The 16,105-nt window shown below is 39.1% G+C and overlaps 1 protein-coding gene across 3 annotated transcripts in view; it reads left to right on the top strand.

Moving 5' to 3' along the window:
- Positions 1 to 16,105, top strand: part of LOC136878816 (phosphatidylcholine:ceramide cholinephosphotransferase 2) — a 724,489-nt gene that overhangs the window by 207,035 nt on the left and 501,349 nt on the right. For all 3 annotated transcript variants that reach the window (XM_067152320.2, XM_067152315.2, XM_067152316.2), the window contains one exon: positions 5,877 to 5,912. The gene's annotated coding sequence lies outside the window, so the exon portion shown is untranslated. The remainder of the gene's footprint in view (positions 1 to 5,876; positions 5,913 to 16,105) is intronic.

Below are 16,105 nucleotides of genomic sequence, written 5' to 3'. Positions count from 1 at the left end.
CGTTCATATTGTCAAAGCCAAGGATAAGACTGAGACAGATCAATGAAAGTAACAAAATTGCTCTAGCCTATACCATAAGACATAGTGCACTGTAAACAGTATGTCCCGGCAGCAAAGGCATGCGACCAATAGTGGCGAATTTCTAGTTTCAGACGGCTAAAATGGAATAACAAATTAATGTTTTCCCCCCTCGATCCCACTCTCCACCTAATCGTCGCCACTGAGTATGACGACATAACGATATGAAGGATAAGTCTAACGTAGATCAGTGGAGGTACGATATCTTAGTGATCTCAAGAGCCATGTAATACTGGCATCTTCGGAAACGGAGTGGTAGCTAACTGATTATCCATTTTTTTTTGCTAGGGGCTTTACGTCGCACCGACACAGATAGGTCTTATGGCGACGATGGGATAGGAAAGGCCTAGGAGTTGGAAGGAAGCGGCCGTGGCCTTAATTAAAGTACAGCCCCAGCATTTGCCTGGTGTGAAAATGGGAAACCACGGAAAACCATTTTCAGGGCTGCCGATAGTGGGATTCCAACCTACTATCTCCCGGATGCAAGCTCACAGCCGCGCGCCTCTACGCGCACGGCCAACTCGCCCGGTGATTATCCAATTATAATGACAACAGTAATATGACGGTTCCGTAAAGGAAATTTGAAATTTTATTAAAATTAAGAATTGTTCGTGAAGATTCTGTACATTTTACTTCCAAGTTGTCCATAGATCATTTAACTTAGTGTGTGGATCTTTCTCGTAAAGCAGTCTGAAAGGCTCTGTCTTATACTTGTCTATTATAAGAATACACCAACGTTTACCTGCGTCTTCACAAGCTTGGAAAATTATTTCCAGTATGATATGAATTTCAACCAATGGTAGCTCGCTCCTGCTTTCCCGGGCAGTGCTTCAGCGCTCGATGCGAACAGTATACTCCGTGCTGGACATGTGAGCGCCCCCCAGTCTCATGCTCGGAACCCCCTTTTAACATGTAAAGAAGAAAAGCGCCATTTTTGGCAGATCGTTACAGTTACGAAGAAGAAACATATGAGAATGTGTATGGGAACTTATTTCTAAATCATACACTTATGATCCTTTTTGTTTGCATGGCTGTCAGTTTATCGTCATTCTGGTTTTCATTCCAGAAAGCATGCATCATAATAGAGACTTGCATTCTCTTTTCTGGAAAACTGTTAAAGTTAGAAAGAAAATGCGTTTAAACTTTTTTTTGTAGTTAATTGAATTCAAATGACACTTGGTAGCCCCATTTTAATAGGATTAACCGTTTAGGCAGCGTATTCAGTTTTAAGGGTCTCAGGTGTACAATTTCCTCTGACTTGCTTCACGTTTCTTCCGCTGCATGGGCCCTTAGAGACAGTGTGATAATGGGTAACCTTTATGTTAACCGAAGGTACCAGCTGTAAACCTGCCAAATTTGAACTGTACGCCAGCCTCGTGTCGGTAGAGTTACTGGCACGTAAACGAACTCCTGTGGGACAAAATTCCGGCAACTCGGCGTCTCCGAAAACTGTAAAAGTAGTTAGTAGAACGTAAAGCAAGTAACATTATTATCATATTGGAACTCGATCGCTCAAGTAGTTTTTACGTGAAAGAAAGAAAGGCGGACAAGTAGACCAACATTCGGTTTTATAAGGTACTTTCTGTCATATCTGTCGTTGATGGGTTAATGTTTGTATTGCAGCAGTTATCCCATCTAGCGGAGCTGAATGGTAGCACACCTCAACCAACAATAATAGTCCATCAGGGTAATGCTATTGTTGATAAGTTTTAGGTATTTTTCCCTTCGGGCTCGGAGTTATTAAGAGCAGGTATAGGCTTCCAACCTCCTGTCCCCTTTTCCGTCATTCTTTAAGTGATCGCGTTTTTCTTCTCATTTTGACAGTCTTCATTATCCTCTTGATCAATAGTGGCTCATGACCTTACTGGTTTACAGCTTATTAAACCACCACCATCAGCATTGTCAACTAGTTGATTATTATTATGACCACTTAATATATCGCCATCAGCGATGCTCGCGTTGGGGGCCTTTAATATATCCATTGTTATAGCTCGAATGGTAAAAAAAAAAAAAAAAATAAAAAAAAAAAAAATAAAAATAAAAAAAAACCAAACGGAAAGGATTGGAAATTATATTTTCTATCTTATCTCATTGTACGTATTTTGGAAAAAACTCATATCTTCATAGATATTTGAACTTACGTTAAATGTATAATAATCGCAAGTATCCCGGTTGTTATTCCTCATACGGTAAAGAAAAGCATAAAACTTTTTATTGCTAGTGGCTTTACGTTGCACCGACACAGATAGGTCTTATGGTGACGATGGGATAGGAAAGGCCTAGGAGTTGGAAGGAAGCGGCCGGGCCTTAATTAAGGTACAACCCCAGCATTTGCATGGTGTGAAAATGGGAAACCGCGAAAAACCATCTTCAGGACTGCCGACAGCGGGATTCGAACCCACTATCTCCCGGATGCAAGCTCACAGCCGCGCGCCCCTGACCGCACGGCCAACTCGCCCGGTAGCATAAAACTTAAAAGATAAAAAAATTATATTTTACCCAACTTTTGCTATGTAGATTTTTTTCGATGCTGCTGATATTAACAGAGAAATTTGATATTTTGGTCCCTTTAATATTGTCAGGTCACTGTGTACTAATCAAATAATAGGCCTATATAGCCTAAAGCGCTCTCCGGATATCCTTCAAATTAAATATGGTTACGAATAAAACTCCGTCAGTTTCATTACGCTAATTTATTTCAGGATGACCCAGTAAATGTACACACACACACATACACACACACATATATATATTTACACGCACCAATCTATTCAGCTATGAATGGTCACACTTACTATACAAGTCTCTCTCTTCCTTAAGGCACAGTAGGCGGTCTGGCCCCTTGCCATTACCTGGGGACGTCTAATCCTTACTTTCACTTCCCCAAGTCCAGGCACCTCATACAGCAGCTGTATGTAGAACGCTGGATTTTAGCACAGGGCTACGGGCTACACAACACACGATGACTACTTCTTGGTTCGACTCCAGAGACAGTCCAGTAATTCACACAGTCGCATGCATGGGACAACTAAATAGCTCAACAGCAAACAGCATGACGATACTCACAACAGCTAATATTAACACAGATCCATTTATACTTACACTCACGATAGCGGCTTCCCTCGCTGACTCACGGTGATCCTCAGTCCGCAGTAATGCACAAACACACTGTACTCTCAGGAAGAACACAGTCTTTCGTTCCGTACGTCGTCTCCAGCCCGCCTACTCACTGGACTCTCCGACTCTATAACAACCACAGCTTGCAGTGGCCTTGTATTTATACCTCGATGAAGGGCCACTAGAACATTCAGAGTTCGGCTGGAGATGGAACTTTCCCGTTGTTTCTTCCAGAAATCGCGTGGAGAAACTAGATGAAGGGAACAATAGAAGAAGGGCCGCGGTATGTTCTCGGACGGACTGTGAGGTTCCCCGAGCTGGTTTAGTCATCGCTTTCAGGTAATACCGAAGGGGCTGTGACAAGGCTGACAGTCGCTTGAACACGTAATAATATCTTATTTCTAGAAAATCTGTGAAGTCGCTTTTTCCTTTATATTCAGACAGTCAGACGAGAAAAATCCACTTTGGAATTTTGTATACCTAATCCGTGGTTGAAAATAATAAATCAACGTGGCGAACAATAAATCTTGGTGTCACACAAGGGTCAGCCGTGGGCCCTTTCCTGTTCACTTTATATAAAAATGATATCACCATATCAGTTAAGCACTGCAAGTATCATCCTTATGCCGATGATTTGCAAATGTATTACCACACTAGAACTAACAATGACCGGGCGAGTTGGCCGTGCGGTCAGGGACGTGCAGCTGTGACCTCGTACCGGGTGATAGTGGGTTCGAACCCCACTGTCGGCAGCCCTGAAAATGGTTTTCCGTGTTTTCCCATTTTCACACCAGGCAAATGCTGGGGCTGTACCTTAATTAAGGTCACAGCCGCTTCCTTCCCATTCCTAGGCCTTTCCTGTCCCATCGTCGCCATAAGACCTATCTGTGTCGGTGCGACGTAAAGCAAAATAGCAAAAAAACTAACAATGTACAACAAGCAATATGTAATGTAAATACTGACCTTGAGCTTATTAATGGTTGTGCAATTTAAAATAACTTTAAATGAAACCCCCATAAAACGCAAGCTATTATGATCGGTGCATCATCAAAGAATCTTCACAGTTTAAAACTAAATTGCAAACCTTGCATAACTTTAAATAATACTATTATATCTTATTTTGAATCAGTTTCTAACGTTGGAGTTATTATAACGGAAACTCTAAACTGGTCAGCGCAAGTTATGAGTATCTGTAAAAAAGTGCATTGTGGCTTGCATCCCTTAAAACGTTTCAGGAATGTTATTTCCTCGATCACTAAAAATTCAACTTGTTCAGCCATTATTATTTCCCATTTTCGACTACTGTGATATAATTTTTATGGATATAATAAATGAATTAAGCTTGAAACTACAACGCACTTAAAATGCTTGCCTTAGATATGCTATGGATTTACGGTATGACGCTCGAGTTTCTCCCTGCTATCAACAGTTATCTTGGCTACGACTAAACGACAGACGTAAACTGCATTCAAATACTCTTGTGTATCAGGTGCTTTCGGAAGACATCCCTGCTTGTCTCTCCAGCAATTTTCGTCACCTTGGTTCTTTACATCTCCATGATACTCGCTCAATGTCTCTCCTAGAAACATCCGTCCACCGAACAACCGCATACCATCGATCATTCAGTGTCACCGCCTTGGGATAGTGGAATGGTCTCCCCAAAGACATCAAGGATGCTGCATCAAAAAGTATATTTAAAACCTCTTACCAGCAGTTCCTCGTTAAGTGCTTCCTGCAAAGTACCTGTATGAGTGAAATGAGTGATTGTGTGTGAACATGATGTTATGAGATTATCGTACAACTAAGTAAAATATTGGGTTAATACGATAATTCAAGTTATGTTTAGTTCTGTAACTTTTCATTCTGCACCTTTCATCCTAAGTAGATTTATTAAGCTCTTCGGACTGAATGACTTACTGATTTAATAGTGTATATCAATAATTTAATTAAATTAAAACATCTGTACTGTATTTACAAATTATAAGTAAACATAGCTAGTAGTAATTACAATATTTAATTTAGATCTAGTATTGCAAGAATACAATTAGTTAAATTTCATTTAATAGTTTTATTAAGCTTACTAGTATTTTTACTTTTGTGTTTCTTTGAGTTGTGCAATGAAATTAGTATTTTTCAAGTCTGTATTATGTAGGCAGTTCCTTTCTTCCTTCTTTATTTCTTCTTTGTGAATGTGTATTCATATTTTTGTCTTAAACATTAGTGTTATTTGTAGTTCTTAGTATTTTAAGTTTATCAGTTTCGTAGTATTAATAATTCATAATATGTGTGTTGTTAAGTGTAAGAAAGGGCCAGGAACCCTAACTTCGCCACAGATAACAAAGGCTCTATCTATAAAGAACAAAGTATGTGGACAATTTTTGAAGTGTACAGACAACAATGTAATTTTATTTATATACCGATTAGTAAGAAGACTGCCCTCCTCATTCCTTTGTGACGTAGTAAGACTTGTAAATAAGTTTTCAAATTATTTCACCACCGTCAAATTTTCTTTGCATTCTATAATGCTTGAGGCCATTTTTATCAAATTCATGGTAGGCCTATTTGGTACTTAGATTATCTTGGTTCTTAGCGCTTCAAATGTAGTTTTTCTATCGATCTCACGATCCTAGATGTTTGTTGAGTTCAGTACACTAAATAGAACTGTCTCTTCTCTGTTACAGGTGAGTTGCTGACGGTAAACATGGCTGACTTCGTTGGTAAGCCTCTCTTTTCTCTCATTGCCTACACCTCTATTAAGTAACTATTTCACGAGAAAAACGAAACACTTGTAGTGTAGTGATAAAAACTTCCGTTGCAGTATTTCTTTGGAAAAGTTTTTGGGAAGAAATTGCTGCAATTGAGAACATAGTCATTCTTCTCAAAATGTTTTTTATTAACAGACCGCATAATGAATTTCATTCCACAGATCATTCGTACCACACTATCAACAGTCCCGAAGATATTTTTTCGTGGTTCCCCCTTTCCTCACCAGGCTGTTCTTTAATTAAGGTCACGGTCACTTTCTTCCCACTCCTAATCCTTTCCTGTCCCATTGTCGCCTGAATTGGTGCGATGTTAGAACACTGAAGTGAGAACATTCTGTTGTATAGAGATCTACCATAAGGTTTTCTTTTTTTACATCCAGACATTTGTAAATGGCATTCCTTTCTAGGGCATTGGAACGGAATTGTAAACAAATATATTTCACAAAGGATGGTATCGTCTATATCCGATTTTGCGCGGCAAGCGACAATAAGCACTGCAGCGCGCTAAGCATCTACCAGTTTGCTTGAGGTCCTCTGACGATACAGGTTGAGAGAGTCACAGTGAGAACAACTTCGTTGAGCGGCATCCGAACACTTTTTGAGGAAGACTTATATTAGGGGGCGGATGTTGTTGAAATGTCATCCTCTTTCCTTTTGCACTAGGACGTTGCTAAGTAGTAATGTTCACCTTAAGGTTCACTCTAGCAAGAAGCTCACTGCCATCACTCACATTTTTTATGAGAAGGGCCAGAATTTTGATGACCTAAAAATGTTTAAAAAATGACGTGAAACGACTAGAGGCAGTGGAAATGTGGCTATGGAGGAAGATGACAAGAACTAGCTGGACTGAGAAGAAAACTAATGAAGCAGTGCTTAGAGAAATAAACACCCAGAGACATTTAATAACAACGATAAAAAGGAGAAAAGCGTCAGTTTTCGATCACATTCTCCGGCATAATGACTTTATAAAGAACTTGTTCGAAGGCAAGGTGATGGGAAAGAAAGGCAAAGGGAAACCACGGAAGAAGATCATTGAAGAGGTAGTTGAGATGATGGGATGCCAAGGTTATGGAGAGATGAAAAGGATCGCAGAGAGAAGAGATCAATGGTGTCAGCGACAAGGCAAAGCCTTTAGATAATGATGATGAAAATGACGGGAAAATCCAGTAAAATGATCGAAAACTTTAACAAATCAGAAAATTTATGTACCACAGGAATGGTATGCTAAAGAATAAAGTTATCTAACTCCCCAGCTACTTTTCGCCAATATTCAGGCAGGCTGTTACACTCGGTACTACCGGGCGAGCCGGCCGTGTGCTTAGGGGCGCTCAGCTGTGAGCTTGCATCCGGGAGATGGTGGATTCGAACCCCACTGTCGGCAGTGCAGACATTTGGAACTTTGGACTGTTAGATCGGCACTGTAGTACTGTTCGTTAAAAGTGAGAACATGTGCAATTGAGAATATAACCATTCTTCTCAAAATGTTTTTTATTAACAGACCGCATAATGAAGTTCATTCCACAAATCATTCGTACCACACTATCAACAGTCCCGAAGATAGTTTTTCATGGTTTCCCCTTTTCACATCAGGCTGTTCTTTAATTAAGGACACGGTCACTTTCTTCCCACTCTTAATCCTTTCCTGTCCCGTTGTCGCCCGAAAAGAAAACCTGCCTTGCGCTTCACTGAGAACTTTGCTTCATGTCTTCAGAAGAAAATCTCGACTGTTCACGAGGAAGACTTCTCCAGCTGGAGTTGTCTCTCCTGGAAGGTATACATTTCCAAAAAGTAAGTGGTGAACAAGTTTCTTTAGTCCCCAGATTGACAAGGCGTTGTGAAGATTCTCAAGTCTCCGTATTCATCCTCGATTAAAGTTGCGACAAAATCCAATACCTCACGCGTAAATGCTTCAAAATCCTCAAACATGCAAGAAAATGAACCAAAAGGTATAAAATACTCTAATAAATTCCTAAAAATGACCAAATAATGACGTAAAATTTTATAAAATGATCTAAAATACAAAATGGCAATAAAATCACAAAAATTACCTAATAAATTTGCATTTCTGCAATGAGGGAATTATCATCAGGATTTATTCAGGTGAACATTTTTCCACCTATTCAATACAGTAAGCTTTTTTTCAATGCAGTAGGTGGAAAAAGATTTTACCTGAATAAATCATATGTAATCTCAGTTCAATACGGACCAACCAGAATGACATTTATAACCCTTATCATCAGGATTTCTGTACAAGTAAACAATGTCTGTTGTGAATCAATTAAAAGACGACATGTCTGAAAATCCTAGCCCTGTTTATGAATTTGTACAAGAATATTTGTTGAAGAATTCCCCTTCTGTTACGGTTGGTGGCACAGAAGCTTGACTCCGAGTAGTAGGAGGCTTGGCGCGTTGAATTCGGCGTACTACTTGGTAGGATAATGTCGTCTGTCTGGAGTGGCGGCCGTTGGACATTCTCCGATGATTCGACGGGGTGCGGTGTGGGGTGAGCCCGAGGTTCACACCGCTGCTGCTTGACTCGACTTGATTGGTTCTGCCTCCTGTCCCCGCTCAACGACTGCTCCACATAATGACGAAAGTTTAAATTCATTTAACAAGTTGTTTGAAATCTTGAGGACGTTAGGGGATGTTAAGGGTTTGATGGTATAGATGTTCTGATGAACGAAATTAAGGATAGATTATTCATATATTATTAGAGGGTTAAATAAAAAATTACTGAAATATATACGAGTTTTCTTGCTACTGATTTTGATATTTTGGTGTTAACTGACATTTGGCTTCAGAGTGATTTCAATAACGAAGTAATTTGCAATAGATACAATGATTTCCGGCGGGACCGAAAAAATAAAAGGGGAGGTGGTATTCTAAATACTGTTTCAAAAGATGTTGTCACCCTTAATATTGATTTGGAATAAGGCACGTAGAAGCACTCTGCATAGAAATGTCAGTGATGCAAAATTGATACTGGCAGTATACTTTCCGCCAGATTCTAAAAATGATTTCAAAATGCTATATATTGATGTAAAAACTTCTTGGAAGTTGAAATGATGACTAATCATTCCTAATCGGCAAAAAATGCAAAAGAATGAATGGCTTGTGGCTTTTAGTGCTGGGAGTGTCCGGGTACATGTTCGGCTCGCCAGGTGCAGGTTTTTGATTTGACACCCATAGGCGACCTGCGTTTCATGATGAACATAAAATGATGATGAAGACAACATATACCCATCCCCCGTACCAGCGAAATTAACCAGTGATGGTTAAAATTCTCGACCCTGCCGGGAATCGAACCCGGGACCCCTGTGACCAAAGGCCAGCACGCTGACCATTTAGCTATGAAGCCGGACTGCAAAATAAAAACATGTTGTTATCATTTGTTATATCACAGAATGAAATTCCATGCTACGAATTTATGGACAAGACAAACGTTTTATTGCGGGCACTCTAAAATAGTGAGTCACAAAGATTCTCCAGTAGTTAGAATGCGTCTCCTTTTCAACAAAATTGCTGAATGTAATTAGAGAATTGACTTTACTATGACTCGTCGAGACTTCATGCATCATGTGGAAACCGTAGTTTCACACAGATAACTATATCCTCTGATCTAAAATCAATTACTGCATCATTATTTTGTAGTCGGTGTAAATAAAAAACGGGTATAATAGATTTTGTTAAAATGTTATTTTAGAAAAATTGTGTTCTTTCTTTCTTTCTTTCTTTCTTTCTTTCTTTCTTTCTTTCTTTCTTTCTTAATCCGTTTATCCTCCAAGGTTAGTTTTCCCTCGGACTCAGCGAGGGGTTCCACCTCTACCGCCTTAAGGACAGTGTCCTGGAGCGTGAGACTTTGGGTCTGGGATACAACTGGAAAGGAGGACCAGTATCTCGCTTACTATGCTGAAGAGGGGCCTTGAGGTGGGATGGGAAGGTTGGAAGGGATAGACAAGGAAGAGGGAAGGAGGCGACCGTGGCCTTAAGTTAGGAACCATCCCGGCATTTGCCTGGGGCAGAAGTGGGAAACCACGGAAAACGACTTTGAGGATGGTTGAGGTGGTAATCGAACCTCCCTCTGCTCACTTGATCTCCCGAGGCTGAGTGGACGCCGTCCCAGCCCTCGAACCACTTTTCAAATTTCGTGGCAGAGCCGGGAATCGAACCCCCGGGGTCTTCGGGGGTGGCAGCTAATTACACTAACAACTACACGACAGAGAGGGACGAAAACAATATATTACTTCATAATAACATTAATATTTATACTATGTAAGCTGGTGGAACAACAGGCGTGCTACCTATATTTGTCTTATTTATCATGTTTGTTTTTCATTCTCTTATTTTTTTCGGTTATTTTTAAATTATTTTAAATACTACTTTTTGGTTATTTATTCACAAAATTAGCATTAAGTTGTATAAAATCCACCTAAAATGGAGGATGTCTCTGTTAGTGGTATGTGTTTAAATAAATAAATAAATAAATAAATAAATAAATAAATAAAACTCATCCCTAACTCCATAAAATTTGAGGGGAATCACAGGCCGTTCCGCAAAGGTCATTTACGGAACAATTTAAACTGCCTTTGGTTCAAATGTTGTTTCGTAATAAATGTGTACTATTCTTTTTTGGTTGCTTTTCATGATTACACTGTATCAATATTCTTCCCAAAGATTGAAATAAAGAATCGTGATAAGTTGCAAGCCTTACACTTCTGCTTAAGCCCTAAGAAGCTCCAGGAATAAGTGAGAATTGAGATGTTCTTATTAGGTTCGTGTGGGTTATGGTGCATGTACTAGTGAAAACGCAAATAACAAAATTGCTGTAAGATGACCTAGAAAATAGTAGTGATGATACGTTCTAAGGAGCTAAATTCCTGGTAGGCCTATAGAGAGGTACGAACAATGACAGGAGGGTACTCACAATGAGGAGGTAACAGCTAAGATAGGAATGAACCCAATGGATGAATCTGCTTATATTACCCGCCTTCGTTGATAGGGTCATATGAGGCAAATGGACGAGGATAGGTTATCTAGGAGAATAATGGTCTCGACCATATAACGTATGAGAACCAGAGGAAAACGAGGTGACGATGGTTAGACTCAGTTTTTAATAATATACAGACAGTTGGTATGGAGCTAAATGAGACCACAGGGCTAATTGCAAATAGAGGATTGTAGAGGCTTAGTTAATTCACAGAGACTTACAGGGACAAAATATTGAAATCCTTGGTCGTATTTATATGGAAGTGAGTTACAGCAGTATGGTTTATCCCAAGAACAAGAATATATTTGTGATTTAGTAGAGTTGAACTTCCAGAACATTCCCTTTAAATAGGATCCTGGGCTCATAACAAATATGCGTGAGATAACATTTTAGAGGCATGAAACAGCTGGCGCCACAATCGTTACTGCAGACTCATGTTCTCATAAAGCGGAGAGACATTAGTAATACTTTTAAAACAGCAGTGTATATATGAGATGAAGAGAGCACTTCGCAAAATTACCAGTTAATCGCCGTCAGTCAGCCGTTAAGATACTGCCCACGGTACTTTGTATAAAGGAAGCAGCCTTAGTAGCTTATATATCCCATGAATAAACTAATATCTATACCTTGTCTTTATCATTAGGCCAATATCGTACGAAGCCAACCACTTCACTAAATTAAAATAAAAAATGAAATTAAAAATGAATTTAATATCTGTTGTATCTCTTTCAGTTTATAACAATCTGCAAACTTCCAAGTTTGTAAAGATAAAATAATGATACAAGGATAAATAAGTGCACTAAAATCCGAAAAACAGTCAAAGAAATAGTACTTAAAAGTATTTCTGGGGAGATGAACTGCAAACCACGCGTTCGCTACACAAACTTAACGTAACTTGTATCGTAGCAAGCATCTCCCGATGCTCAAATTGAACAGCCAATTCTGATAACAGCCGATTCTGACGTATCGAAACGTTCGACAAAATTACAATGGAGATAAATGGACTCTGAATACTCAACAGATACACGTTTATTGATCTTCTTACACGGTGCAACACGCCATATAAAGTCACCATGGCAAGAAATGGGAGAGTATGGAGGGGTGTTCCTCTGTGGGTTAGACGTTATACTGGACGTCGGCCTTTCACCGCTGTGTCTTAGGTTCAAGTCTCGGTGACTCCGTGTCAGTTTTGAGTAGATAAAACGGAGGCGAGACCGGTTTCCTCCAGGTTCTCTGGTTTTCCAGTCAGTTTCATTCCAGTAAAACTCCATAATCATAATAAGTTATATTATTGTAACATGAAGATGAGCCTGTCCTCCTTACAGTTAGGCAATTCTTTAATCATTAGTGCATTAGTGTCATCTAGAGGCGAGACGGTGGACTCTCTGAAGATACTATTACTTTAGCCTTCCTATAGGTATCACTTTTCTGTTTTGAACCTTTTAGCAAGAACAGTGAAGGCTAGGAGTTGGCACCCCCTTAATTTTCTCTCCTTAGTGTTCCCAGTATCTGTTTTCTCTGCGCCTAATCAGCGGCCGGTCAGCCGCAATAAAAAAGGGGTTCGAAGTTGCCTGCGTGGCATCTTTTCTGATCATCTGCTGGGGTACGCACCCCGCTAAAGGCGACTGGCCGCCGGGGCAACTATAAGGTAGGCTACTACATCTCAAAACATCATGTAACTCTAAAACATCCATTGGCCGACAGAGATACTTTTCTATCTTAACATGTAAAGCATAGGACAGTACCTTCACCTTGCCTATTTTTATGTAGGGATTTGTTAATTTTCTTAAATTCTAGAATTATGTAGGTTTTTCTGGTTCCTTCAAGAACACTTAATGTAGATGTCAAAGATGGTTGTAATATTTTAAAGGAAGCAGAATTGTGCACCCTAGTGTCCCCTATTTAATCTACGCTACCTCACAGATTTGCAGTTGGACCAGTTCAGGTTTGAAATATACGTAGGCGGAAAAGAATTGTCACATATTTCCGAAAAATGTGACTTAAATAGTTTTAAGGATTATGAACTTTTTGACAAAAACTTTGATTTTTCTTTTAAATGGCCTTAAAATTTGGTTATAAACTGTAAAAAAATGCCATATCCCAGAAATATGGTAATCATTTATTAAAAAAAACCATATAAAATGGTTTCATTTCACTCCTATTGGAATGAGTCACGTTTATTTTCAAGTGAGAATCTCCCTTGCGTCGCTAGAAAAATTCCGGCTCCTAGTTGAAGACCTCCACGGAATAAGGATGTAACCAACAAATTTTTGAAACGTGAGATTTCAGTAGAAATGGGGTGTATCATCACGCCTCTATGCTGAGGTGTCATCTTATGTCTTACAGCCATGGTTTACAGCCAGCAGAAGTTTGTCCTTCGTGGTGTAAGGATAGAAAATCAGTCAAGATAGTGGGTAGTGCTTGTGTTGGTTTATCACCAAATGTACTAGATCAGTTAAATAAAGGCCATGGACGAAGAAACATCTATATTTTGAGATATTTTCTTTACATTTTGTTGTTATTCTTATTTTATTATTTCACTAATATCATATGTTATCATTTTTCTTCCAAAGTGCACGTACAGTATTTCTCTTCTGTTATATACAAACGTAAGACATACTTACAGATTATTTTCCATTGTATCACTTCCAATTCACACATCATTTTTAAAACCTTAGTTATAACTAGGCCTCGTAATATGAAGACTTATACATTGCCTGAAAAGGATCTATAAAAAGACCTAAAGATATACCAAGAAATAACCTAATAACCGGCAAAAAAGACTTAAAAATGCGATCCAAATTTATTCATTATTTTAGCTTTAATTACATATTTAATGAAGGAATATGTTTAAAAATGCAAAATCCTGGTGGTTTTCAACATGCATTGCAAAAATAGGAGTGGAATACTTCTTTCAGACAGTATCATATTTTAGATTAACATAATTAAAAAAAGAACTTCTGTGTTGTTAAAAATAATACTTGCAGAATTTGGAATGAAATATGTTTCCAACTAGAATGAATTCACCGAACCTGCAATAGAGAAAGAAATGGAAATGAGTGTAACTGGAGTTATACTTCGCTTAACAACACTAGGGTTACAGAAATTGGAATTCGGAATAGGTTTTCAAACAACACGTTACGAAAAGTGTAGAAACTTCATACTTGAAGCAAGTGAGGTTCTCTTCAAAAACACTCACATCAAAATTTTCTCCACGTATCTTGTACATAATTTAATACCCGTGGGTATTTTTTCGAGCACTAATGTCATTATTTCATGTCATTTTCATTCCATTTTCTCTCTTTTCAGGTAGTGTTCAAATATATGTATTCACTGGAGAAAAGATGTTTTAAGAGGTGATGGACGAACTCATGATGATACGAATTAAGAATGAGCAGTAAAAATGTAATCAAAAGAAGGTGAAGTTGCAAGCGAAGCCGTCAAGACCCCCCCCCCCCCACAAAGGCTAGGAAAAGAGCCTACAATGACCCAGAATGAACATAATATAGTATGTTGGGCCTCGTCTTGAGACACTGGAGGGAAAAAAATCCCTCAACAGCCGAGCCGTAGTTATAACAATGTAATATGTATGTTTTAAATAGATGAACTCATTTGTACACGCAATGTAGTGTACAGCCTGAAATAAACCCCAAAAATAATTGTCCTCTTTCCTGGAAAAAATACTGATCTGTTGGCTACATCCTTATTCCGGGGAGATCTTCAGTTATGTCCAAGCGATAGGTCACCGTTGTTTGAAAGGGAGGAGATATTACGTTTTGAAGCACCTGATGATCTCTAACTGTTAAATTGTTTGAAAGCTATGGTTCATCATTATCTTTTATGTCCAGACTTTCATGGGAATTACTTTATCAATCTTTTCTTTTTTACTTCCTACCAAATACTTTTTGACGGTTTTCTGGCAAGAATTTCGTCCCTCAGGAGTTTGTTTACGTGTCATTAAATCTACCGACACGAGACTGACTATTTGATCACTTTCAAATACCACCGGACTGAGCCAGGACCGAACCTGCAACGTTTGGGTCAGAAGGTCAGCACCTCAACCGTCTGAGCCACTCAGCCCAGTGGAATTACTTTTGTCTCTCTGTTTAAGTCTGCCGTCCGGAGGATGGTTGGATCCTGAAATAGCATCACCAAAGGAGATATGATTATAGGGAAACCGAAGAAACCGCCGGCGTGCCTCAGTTCAGCGTGCAAGGCATGATGACGAGTGCGGTATTTTGCCATTGATTTTCTGATTGGACCACAAAGTGCTGTTGCAGCACGACTGGCCTTGTGAATACAGTCGAACCTCGATATCTCGAACCTGCATTACTCGAATTTTCAGCATCTCAAAGTAACTTAAATTGCCCGGCCGTTTGTCGTACTCTTCATGTGTATTTATTTCTCTATTACTCGAAATTCGGCTACACGAATTTCTCGAAGCAAATATTTCCTCCCTTGCAGCAAAAAAATACTCTGTAACTCGGATTTTGTGCAACATAACTGTGCAATGCGGCATTTGTGGTTTGTCAGGAACAGTTAACACGTAAAGAAAGGTTTGCAGTGGTGCTGGGAGATAATATGACGGGAACCAATAAACTGAAACTTCTAATGATCGGAAAATCGGTGAACCCTCGCTGTTTTTCGGGTGTGAATTAATTACCGGTCCCGTACGAAAGCAACCCCGGAAGTCGCGGATGACAAGCTCCATTTACGAATCTCGGCTGCGTGGTATTGACGAGAAGTTTCAACGTGAAGGGAAGAAAGCTTAACAGTAACAAATAAAAGAGACTAACGGATTTGTTTTCAAAGGTATTAACTGAGGTTTTCTTGTTTCACTACTGTATTTATTGTATCCTGTTTTCTGAAAAGTTACTATAATAAGGGTTATAATTAAAGTGGTGTCGTAAAATAGAGCTTGTACACTTTAATTACTGTTAATGAATTCAGTATAAGCCCGTAGATACATATGATTCAATTATGTGCTAGATATGCGCAAAAACTGTATTCTCTATATCTCGAAATTTCGATAACTCGAAATAAAATTTAGCTTCCGAAGTGATTCGAGATGTCCAGGTTCCACTGTAGTATATTTAATAACACCCAGATGCACTAGAGTGCTCTTCAGCGCAAATCTATCTTGAATTCGGATGGGAAA

This window comes from Anabrus simplex, chromosome 8 (assembly GCF_040414725.1).
Source record: "Anabrus simplex isolate iqAnaSimp1 chromosome 8, ASM4041472v1, whole genome shotgun sequence".
NCBI lineage: Eukaryota > Metazoa > Arthropoda > Insecta > Orthoptera > Tettigoniidae > Anabrus > Anabrus simplex.
This window is presented reverse-complemented; position numbering and strand designations above follow the sequence as displayed.